This window comes from Akebia trifoliata, chromosome 2, assembly GCF_017979445.1.
Source record: "Akebia trifoliata isolate Shusen 1 chromosome 2, ASM1797944v1, whole genome shotgun sequence".
Taxonomy (NCBI): Eukaryota; Viridiplantae; Streptophyta; class Magnoliopsida; order Ranunculales; family Lardizabalaceae; genus Akebia; species Akebia trifoliata.
Window position 1 is genome coordinate 31109577 of NC_141376.1, and position 9853 is coordinate 31119429.

Here is a 9853-nt window from a genome sequence, read left to right on the forward strand (position 1 = left end):
TTTTCAATCAAACCTAACCTTAAAAAATAAAAAGGGATTACCAAAATACCCTTTAATTTTATCAAAATGCTCTTCATCTTTACTATCAAGATCAAAATCAATCCATTATCACTAATTTATTACCAAAACACCCTTCATCTTTATGTGCATGTTGGATTATGTATTATGCAAGTATTTTCTTTATCAGAAAATTTTCATATGTACATTTTAAAGATGAGATGTTGTCAAAATTTCGATAGAATTATAAAATTTATAAATTTATTTAAATTAAAAATAATTATTTTTATAATTTTTAATATATATATATATATAGTGTAATTATATATTTATTAAGGTATTCTACTTATTTTTGCACATTCTAGGTGTACTATCAATATTAAGGGTATTCTGATCATTTTACTAAAATCCAACAATAAAAAGTTGTCAAACGAGCATCAATTTCTGGCTTATGTGCTTCTGTAACGAACAATCTTCTATTGAATGTGATTTTTCAGGTTCTGGGCTTCTGTTTCTTCTAAAAGTCAACTTCTGGAGTTGGAGTTGGCTTCTATAAATAACAGACCCTTAGTGTCTTTCTCAATAGTTTATTCTCGCAAATTATTTTTAAATTGGTTATGTGAATCTAAATCGGATTTGAAGTAAAAATAACATCGAATCAACGTTGTCTCTGTGGATCGATCCTTACTTGCCAATGTTTATATTTTTATTCTTTATTTCATTGATAATCTACATTGAACAATTTTCTAAGAAGAAAATAGAGTAAATGGTCCAAGTTGATCATCTCATATTTAGAAGTATTGAAAAGATTTCAACAATTTCCAATAGGTATAAATCGTTGGGGTACTAAGAACATTTAAAAAGTGTCACTTAAATACTGAACGACATTGTGCCTTGTGACTGTTTGTGTAGAGTCCCCAATTTCAATTCACGTCTCTCTCATTGAAGTAAACTGTTGGACAAAAATAGATAACTAATGCCATTCATTGTGATGTATTGGGCGAAGGTGCCTGCAAGGTTCAATGTGGAGATAATACTGTCATTTTTCAAAGTGTGTTGTTAGCAACACCTAATCATCATAATCCCATTATTTCCATACGATCCAATGGTGGTATCAGAGACTAGTTATTATCGTTGGTTTCATTACCATTGTGAGTACTCGAATCGTTATCTCTTGTGTCGTTGTTTCATTTTATTGCAACCTCCATTATTTTTATCAAGAATATAAGTACATTCGAAAAACTTGGAGAAGTTCAATTCAGATTCATCGCTCAAAGCTGATTAATTTCAAAGCATACTTTATCTCAACATATTGATTCAAGAAGAAGAAATTATCTCTCATTGAATACTAATCTAGTGAGTCCACATGTCCATGTTGAAGAAGTATTTGTCAAACCCTTCACACGTGGTTGGTTTGCGAAATAATTTATTTGATGTAGGATTTATCCTCTTAATTAAGATTTTAAATCATGAAGATCATACCAAAGGCCTTAAAGAGATATCACGAAAAGCAGAACATGGAATATTGAGTCGAATGTAAAGATAATGGTGTATTAGAAATAAAGGTTTTGATACGATTTGTGAATTAATGTTGGTAAATACTTGAATAATAATAGTAGTGTGTTTGTAATAAGACTGCGTATTGAGGAGTAATTGTCATTGTAAGTACAAGTACGCATAATAGATGACATAGTTGGTGAGGAAAATAAGGATAAATGATAAAATAAAAAGATGTGAAAGGATTATTAATAGATGTTGATGAGGAATTGGTATAATGTGAATTGATTGTTACCTTATGATTATACAAATAATGGATTAATTGGAGTATGAGCTTGAATTGCACTGATTAATTGATGGATATATTGGGTTGATGGAAAATAGGTGACCTAAGATTGGAAAAGAGATTAACTTAAAACCGAGGGTAGATGATAATTGAAGATAAGTATCGTTTGTTATACATGTGTTAGTGGGGCGGCGAAGAAATTTGATAAAACATGATTTCAATTTTGAAGATGAAATTTTTATTAAAGGGGGAGAATGTAATACCCTAAGTTTTTAACTCGTATCCCGAAGAAATCAAATGGTGATATTTTGAGAAAATTTTTGAAAGAGGAATTTAGAATAAAACACTTGAATATTTTTTCGATCATTTTAAATCAAAATCGACTCCACCATTGGATTTAAAGAGGTCGATATATATACTTTAACTTATAAGCAAGTTGGAATTCGAGTTCGGATAAAAAAATTATAAAATCCTTGAATTTCGTGTTGAATGGGATCCAAAATAGTAAATTTTTTGTTAGAACGAGAATCAAAAAAATTTGACGACACCATTGGGTCCGTAATGAAAAATTATTCAAAATGGAATACTCATTATCATTTCCGAGTCTGAATGGTCAGGTTACCATCCAAAATAGAAACTAAAGGAAAATGTCAAAAATACCCTCTAGCTTTGTTATAAAATAACCAAACCCTTCATTTATTTCATTTGCTTCTTTCTAACTCATAAAGAAGCAACTCTTTCTTTCAAACCAAGGGTTTCAAACCATTCTCGACAAGATCCCTCGCAATCAAGTCTAAGTTAAACCTCGACGAAGAAGGCAAAGTCATCAACATTTTCGAGTTCCATGTTCTCACCCCATCTAACCTTCATTTCATTTTTGTTCTTTTGGGTTCTCACCAAAAATTAGCAATGGGATTTTGATTCTACCCACTTAGAAACTCACCCATTTAGAAGAAGGGTCGTCCATAGTCGTAAAATGATGAAAAACACCTCCATCGAGGGTTTCACAACCAACCCAATTAGTTTAGCACTCAAATTCAACAAAATTTGAAGTTCCAGACCGCCAACCCTTGATTTCAAGTTATCTTATCGAGTTCAACAATCACAAGTGTAAGGAACTCTCGATTCTTATTAATAATCGTAGATTTTGAAAATGTGCATTTAGGTTTTCTTCGAAACTTGTATGTTTTAAAATTATAGAATGTCGTTTCAATTGTTTCAAATTCATGTTAGAACTAATGTATTTGATGATTTTATCATGATTTAAATATTGGATCCATGAGTAGGCTAGTAAAATCGAAAACGAGTGAAAAACTCGAAGAAATGACGAAAAAATTGAAAAATTCACGAGTTTCAGTGTTCTGACGGTTCCACTATGAACAGTATGGTGCCATTGTGCTTTGTCCACGGTGGCACCGTGAGCCACTGTGCTCAAATTTTTTTATGGATATTGGACTATATTTATAAGGATTTACCCCCCATTTCAGAATAATGGAAAAGGCTTTAAAATCCAAAACTCAAAGGATTAAAATCAGATTTTTGATTTCAAGAACAAAACGTAAATTTCAACGCTTTCGTCCGATTTTTAAAAGCGAATATTTTTTACGTTTCTGTGAATTATGGAATAAAAATTACATGATATCGAATCTCATGTTAAAGGCTTTCAAGTACAAAAACTCATTTTCAATTTTGAGAATTTTAAAAAATTAAATTTTCGACACTTAATCAAATTTTCACTAGCTTTTCTAGGTTTGGCAGTTTGCTTTTGCGTACTTATTGGGATTTCATTTTAACAAAAATTTGATAATTTTTCAATCGAGTAATCAAAGTGAATTTGAAAACTTGAAAAAAAAAAAGATTTTGTTTAAAAAGTCAAGAAGTGAAACACGATAAAATGGGAAAAAGATGAATCGATAAAATGTCAGAATCACACCAAGGGGTGATGTCTGCATTTTACATTGTACATTGTGTGTTGATTGGTGAAAGGATATCCAGGGATAAATGGTTATATGTTTATTTAAATTTCTGTTAGCGTAGAGGCTCCGAGTATTGTTATTTATTTTAGGCCGGGAGGTCACAATTTCATGGTAAGAAACTAGATATCCATTCTCAACCCTGTATTGTTAATTTCTTTTTTGTTTTGAAATAAAAATGATATATATATATATATATATGCGTAGCTATTTTATGAGCTGTTAAAGAATCTGTGAAGTGAATGCCTGAAGGGATAGTTCGTCATATCATCTGGAGTGTTGTTGATGAGTACCTCGAAACATTCAATTATACGCATATTTTCTGGATATTTATCTTGATTTTTGTCCATATTTCTTCATATTAAAGTAACAATCATGATAAGCCTCAAAACACCATGTTACATGTTAATTATGTTTAATTATAAATAAATAAATTCATTTACTAGATAAATCTAATTATGTGTGTTTCTTGTGTAGAAAATCAACAATTTGGAATCAAAATCTCAAAACAAAAGTATTTGGGCCCACTTTGGAATGTGTTAATCCTTAACTCATATTATCATCTTTTGTCTTTTTGTGCAAAGAAAAATGGAGACTACTTTTAGACTTTTCTACACACATTTTTCTCTATAAATAGAGCCTCAATCTCTAAAAAAAGGGTCCCTCTTAGTTCTCTTATCGAAGACTCCTTTAATCTAAGGCTCTTAGCCTATTCTCTTATTTTTTATATTTTTATCTTCTAGTTATTTTCTTTTTGGCTAAATACTTTTATAAGAAATAGAAGAAGAAGATTTTGTAAGTTTCTCCATGAAATGAAGAAAAGTTCTTTCATCTCTTATCTTCCCTCTCTTGCAATGACATTAGACTAAGTTCCTCTTCATTGGAGAGTGGAAAAACCTAGAGCAAGTTCTTGTGTTATTTCTAGTTTTATGCCTTTTTTTATTTAAAATATTTATGAGTTCTTTTTAAGATTTCTTGCACCTTTTATTCTTAATATAGATATTTTATGCTTAGATTAGATCAAGATAAAATATGCTTAAACTAGATAATTGGTAGTAGGAAGTTTTCAAAGAATTCTACTTTGTTTGTGTACCCTCATTTGATTTTATTTGCAAAACTTTCCGATCTAAAGAGCTAACACCAAGCCCTTACGATTGAGTTATAAAAATGCTAGAGATTAGGAATTGCTCATCAACATATTCTAGGTAGATCCACCTCCAATGGTGCTTTAATTTCATAAGTTTACTTGCTTTTAACATCATTTACTTTAGTTCATTTTCTAACAATTTTACATATTCTTATAAGTTAAAAAATACAAAAAAAATATAGTTTTAATTCATTTTAGTTAATTTGAATTTTATTCTCTTAACTTAACTCTATTCCTCCTTTCTCTTGGGTTCGATCCTCTACTTGCCCCACAAGTAAGGTAAAAGTAAGATTAATATTAACTTCGGTGAAAATAACAACGACAGTCTCATTAGTTGTACTATCCTGGGATGTACAATAGAGACCACCAAGCTCATACGTGGTATGGGACGTGTATGAGAGTGGAGTCATAACTGAAATTCGATTTCATTCCCTTCTATCTTTACCAGTGAATGTGTATTGTAAAGGTGGTCGTATACGAATGGAGTGTTTATTTTGAAAATCACATGCACGCCTGATAGGCATAAACGAAGATGATTAGTCAGTGATAATTAACAATCTAGTAGTAGTCAAACGTTCTAACACATCGAAAAGAGACCAATTGCTTACGGTCACGTCAAACGACCAACCTGAACCGGATAAATAGTCTTGCAAGCGTGGTAATCAACGACTAGCCACAAAATTAGGAACTACGATTTTATTGAGGAATATCATGTCCCGACTGGGAGCGATCCAATCGTGAATCCCAACTCTTTAATTCTACTACTCTACTACTGTGTATTATGTATCTGTCGCTTTATTGTGAATTATAAACTAAAAATCATGTCAATGGTTTCAATGTTGTTATTTAGATTTGTATAAAAATGAAAACGTATAATGAGTATTGACGAGTGATGGTATGTGATTCTTTTAAAATGCTTAGCTGCTCATCCTTGGTTATATGTACCAGTTAATCACATTTTATTTTGTAAAAATTTGCATATATTAAAATGTTCAGTATGCTTACTCAATCATGTTTATGAGAGGTTATTAGTATGAATTGGTTGTAGACTTATTGGGTAACCATCGTTACTCACCTCTACGTCTATTTTTTTTAGTTTCAGAACCTGTAGCCGCAGAAGTAGTCATAGAGCTATCAAGTAAGGATCATGTGGTGGGTCATACCGACAACCAGAGTTTGTTATCTCGTGAGCATTGGGACTACATCCACTAGGAGTATGTTCGTCCCGGGAGATGTATATAGTTTTTGAGTTGAGTAATTAGATTCATGTTAGAGTGAAAAGTCTTTTTGTAATCCTATATATTATAAACTTCCACACTCTGATATACTCACGTGTTAAATATTTTCAGTCTTCCGCTGTTATTTCCGTGTTGCCTTTTTTATATAGTCAAAATTTGTGGTATATTGGATTGCGATGCTTTCGAGTTCCGTCGAATGTTAACATAAATAGGGGGAGTCATGTCCAAATTTCAAGGTGGCCTTCGAATTTGTGTTAGTAAAAGCGTCCTAGATCCACGGGTTACGGATATATTTTTTGGGTGTTTGGGAGTCCTCATCTAGTTTTACGATCTAAGAATCGAGTATTAACTCTAAATAGATAAAAACATTGATCTACAAAAAGAATGGGTCTAGGAATCATATTATGGGGTTGGAAGGTGTTAAACACCAACCCTGCCCGACTAACGCCGATCTCTACTTTTCCCCCAAAAAAATTACATTACTAAATAGACTTAAAAATAAATAAGTAAATAAATTACCTGGTTGATTGCGACAATTGGTTCCCTCAGAGCTGGCGGAGAGCGTCTTCGTATGAGTTTCCTATTTTTTCTCCGTCACTAGATTTGCTTTTGATCTCCAAGTTGAGGTATCCTCCTCCTAGATCTGAGTATTTCTAATTTTTTTTAATATTCTTTTCAGAAGGTTTCTAGGTATTTTTGGAAGGTTTTCTGGGTGTTTTTGGAAGGTTTTCTGGGTGTTTTTTGAACAAAAACTGGGATTTTGATGTTAGGTAGAGAGTTGGGACTTCGGATTTAGGGTTTTGAAAAGGTTGAGGGGTGTTTTTGACTTTTATTTCTTAGTGTTTATTTTGACCTCCAAGATTGGATTGTGGAAGCTCTTGTTTATAGAATTTTTTTTGTAGAATTGGTATTTGATTATGTTTCTTTTAGATAAGATAAGATTGTTTAATTAGGGTTTAATTGGGTTTCTTAGATTAAGATTTTGAATAAGGTTTTAGGGTTTTGATTCTTACGTACAATGAAAGAATATATATATATATTTTAAGTTTTTGGGAGAACCCCCTTAATTATATCTTTAATGCTTTAGGCCCCCAGATGGAAATGACTTTTAATAAATATCAGGTAGGCTCCATTTGAACAAGTGGGCTACAACTTAAAATTTAGCCCATGGGCTTAATTGATTAATTTTATTTGTTTAAAATTTTCATTTAATTTATTAAGATTTCACTTTACGTTACTTAATATTTTAATTATTAATTTCAAAATTTTAAATTTTTATGTTTGAAAAATTACCGTTTTGCCCTCAAAGAGGGTTTTTGCGTTTCGAGGTTGTTTTTCGATGTTTTGGGATGTTTTGAAATCGATTTTTCGTAAGTAATTCAATGGGAGTATCGATTTGTGTCATTTATGAATTTTTTATGTGAAATGATCGTGGACTTTATGAAAGACGTTTTCATAATTTTGTTAAACTTTGTGAAAATTGATGAAAAGATCTATTTGATTTTAGTTTGTTATTTAATGTGTTCGAAATGATTTTCCTAAACGTAATGTAGGCTTTATGGATGTTTTGATGTTAGAGGTATTTTGGTGATTTAGTCATTTTTTAGTGATTTTTCTCATAAAGCTTCTTTTTGTCTAAAAATGATGATTTCTACGTTTTTGGGTAATATTTTTCTTAGCATAACGTAGTTTCTAAAGTTTTGTTCGCTTGAAATACCTCATTTGAATTTTTGAAACATATCTAGTAACAAACAAAAAATATTGGAATATTCATCCATCATTGGGAATACTCACAATCAGGTTGACAAGTTGATTAATCAGATGAATATGAAAATATGGTGTCTATAATTAGCGTTTGGCGGGGCGTCATAGATCAACCATATTGATGACGTTGGTTAGATTAAAAATGTACCGATGTGTTACTCTTCAACTAAATTATATATACTAATATATGCTTTTATGAACATGGGTATATCACATGTATGACCTTAGAATATTATTTAAAAATATGTCGTAAGCACCCACTTATGACGTATTTTGAGCAATGATATTCTGTGGACATTTTTTGATCCAATCTATTGGGAGAATCATGATAAATTTTAACATGTGAATAAAACTAAAAAATGCACACAATAAATATTAAAAATACAATTTCATTTGATTGTGTTTGTGAGAATTGTAACAGTCGTATGACGTACCTAACTCAAATTATCTTTTATTATCCTTAGTGAGCAATTTTATTTCTTATATTATTCTTAATCATTAAAATGAAAAAAAAAATCTAACAAAGAATCATATATTCATTTCATATTTTTCTCTATCATCTTTGTTGTGTGATGATCAATAATTTCGAATAGCGTCAATTGTCTAAAGAATGACAATCAATCATTATTTGAGATAAGTTTTTCTTCTATGGTTTTTCTTTTAAACCAAATTAAAAGTTATCAAATCGATCGATAATCAATTAATTATTATTAACGATTGTTGATCAAACCTTGTTGTCAACGAATATTGTACGTCATTTTTGGAAACCCTTTGCCATGTGATCTATTTTTAAATGATGATCAATCATTTATATATATATATATATATATATATATATATATATATATATATATATATATTATGTTCTTAGTCTATAATACAAAATATATGATAATTCGCTACGCTTATAGAGGTGACAAATTGAATAAAAATGATATTTAATATTCTTCAATTATTAATTTTTAAATTGAAAAACAAAGAATTGTGATGGACTTCTTTCCTATTACAAATTTAGAGTTAATAGACATTTGAATTTCAAATGAATTTTAATTTTAATTTATAAATCCAATCAATGATACATATTTTTTTCATTCTATTTAAAATTAAAGTTGTAGTTATAATTTCACTTGGTGTTATTATTGCATAAATAAAATAATGACAAATTATTTGACACACCTCACTTTATAAAATATTATTTAATTATGATATTCATAAAAATTGTGATATTTCTTATGCACGTATAATACAAAATGTATAATATAAAAATAAATGATAATTTTTATCATAATTATTTTAGATTTTTTATTTGATTTGACTTATGTTATTGATGAAACATATCAACAATATTATGAGATAAAAATTGATAGCAGATTATTTTATTTAAATCTCTATAAAATTGATTTACTCCTCTAACGATGAATTGTTAAGTTCAAATGGAGATGGAGAAAAAGAGAAATACAATAGTTAAAATCATTAATTTGACTTATGAAATTGATTTATTATAGAATATTTTAATTTATATGCATGTAGTATATACAATCATTTGTTTGTCTATTTATCATATTTATGATAACTAAATGTTGTTTATTTCAATTTGTGATTAGTTATAATTATTTCTTATTAAATTTGAATGCATGTAATTTGTTGAAAGTATTACATGCATACGCATCATCGTTGTTTATGTATTCATATTATTAAAATATACACAATCACACTAAAGAAAATAACAAAAAATATTTTTTTACATTTTCATCATGAAAGATAATAATGATTTTATTTTAATTCATGCATATTTTGATTATTTCTTTATATTTAGGTCTATTTAAAAAAAAATTAGGCTCATTTTTATGTATTGATTAAGTAGATTCATAAACTAGATATAAAAATGTAAAAAATTGTTGTGAGAGAATACAAATGACAATTTGATTTTATATGCATTGATATGATGAAT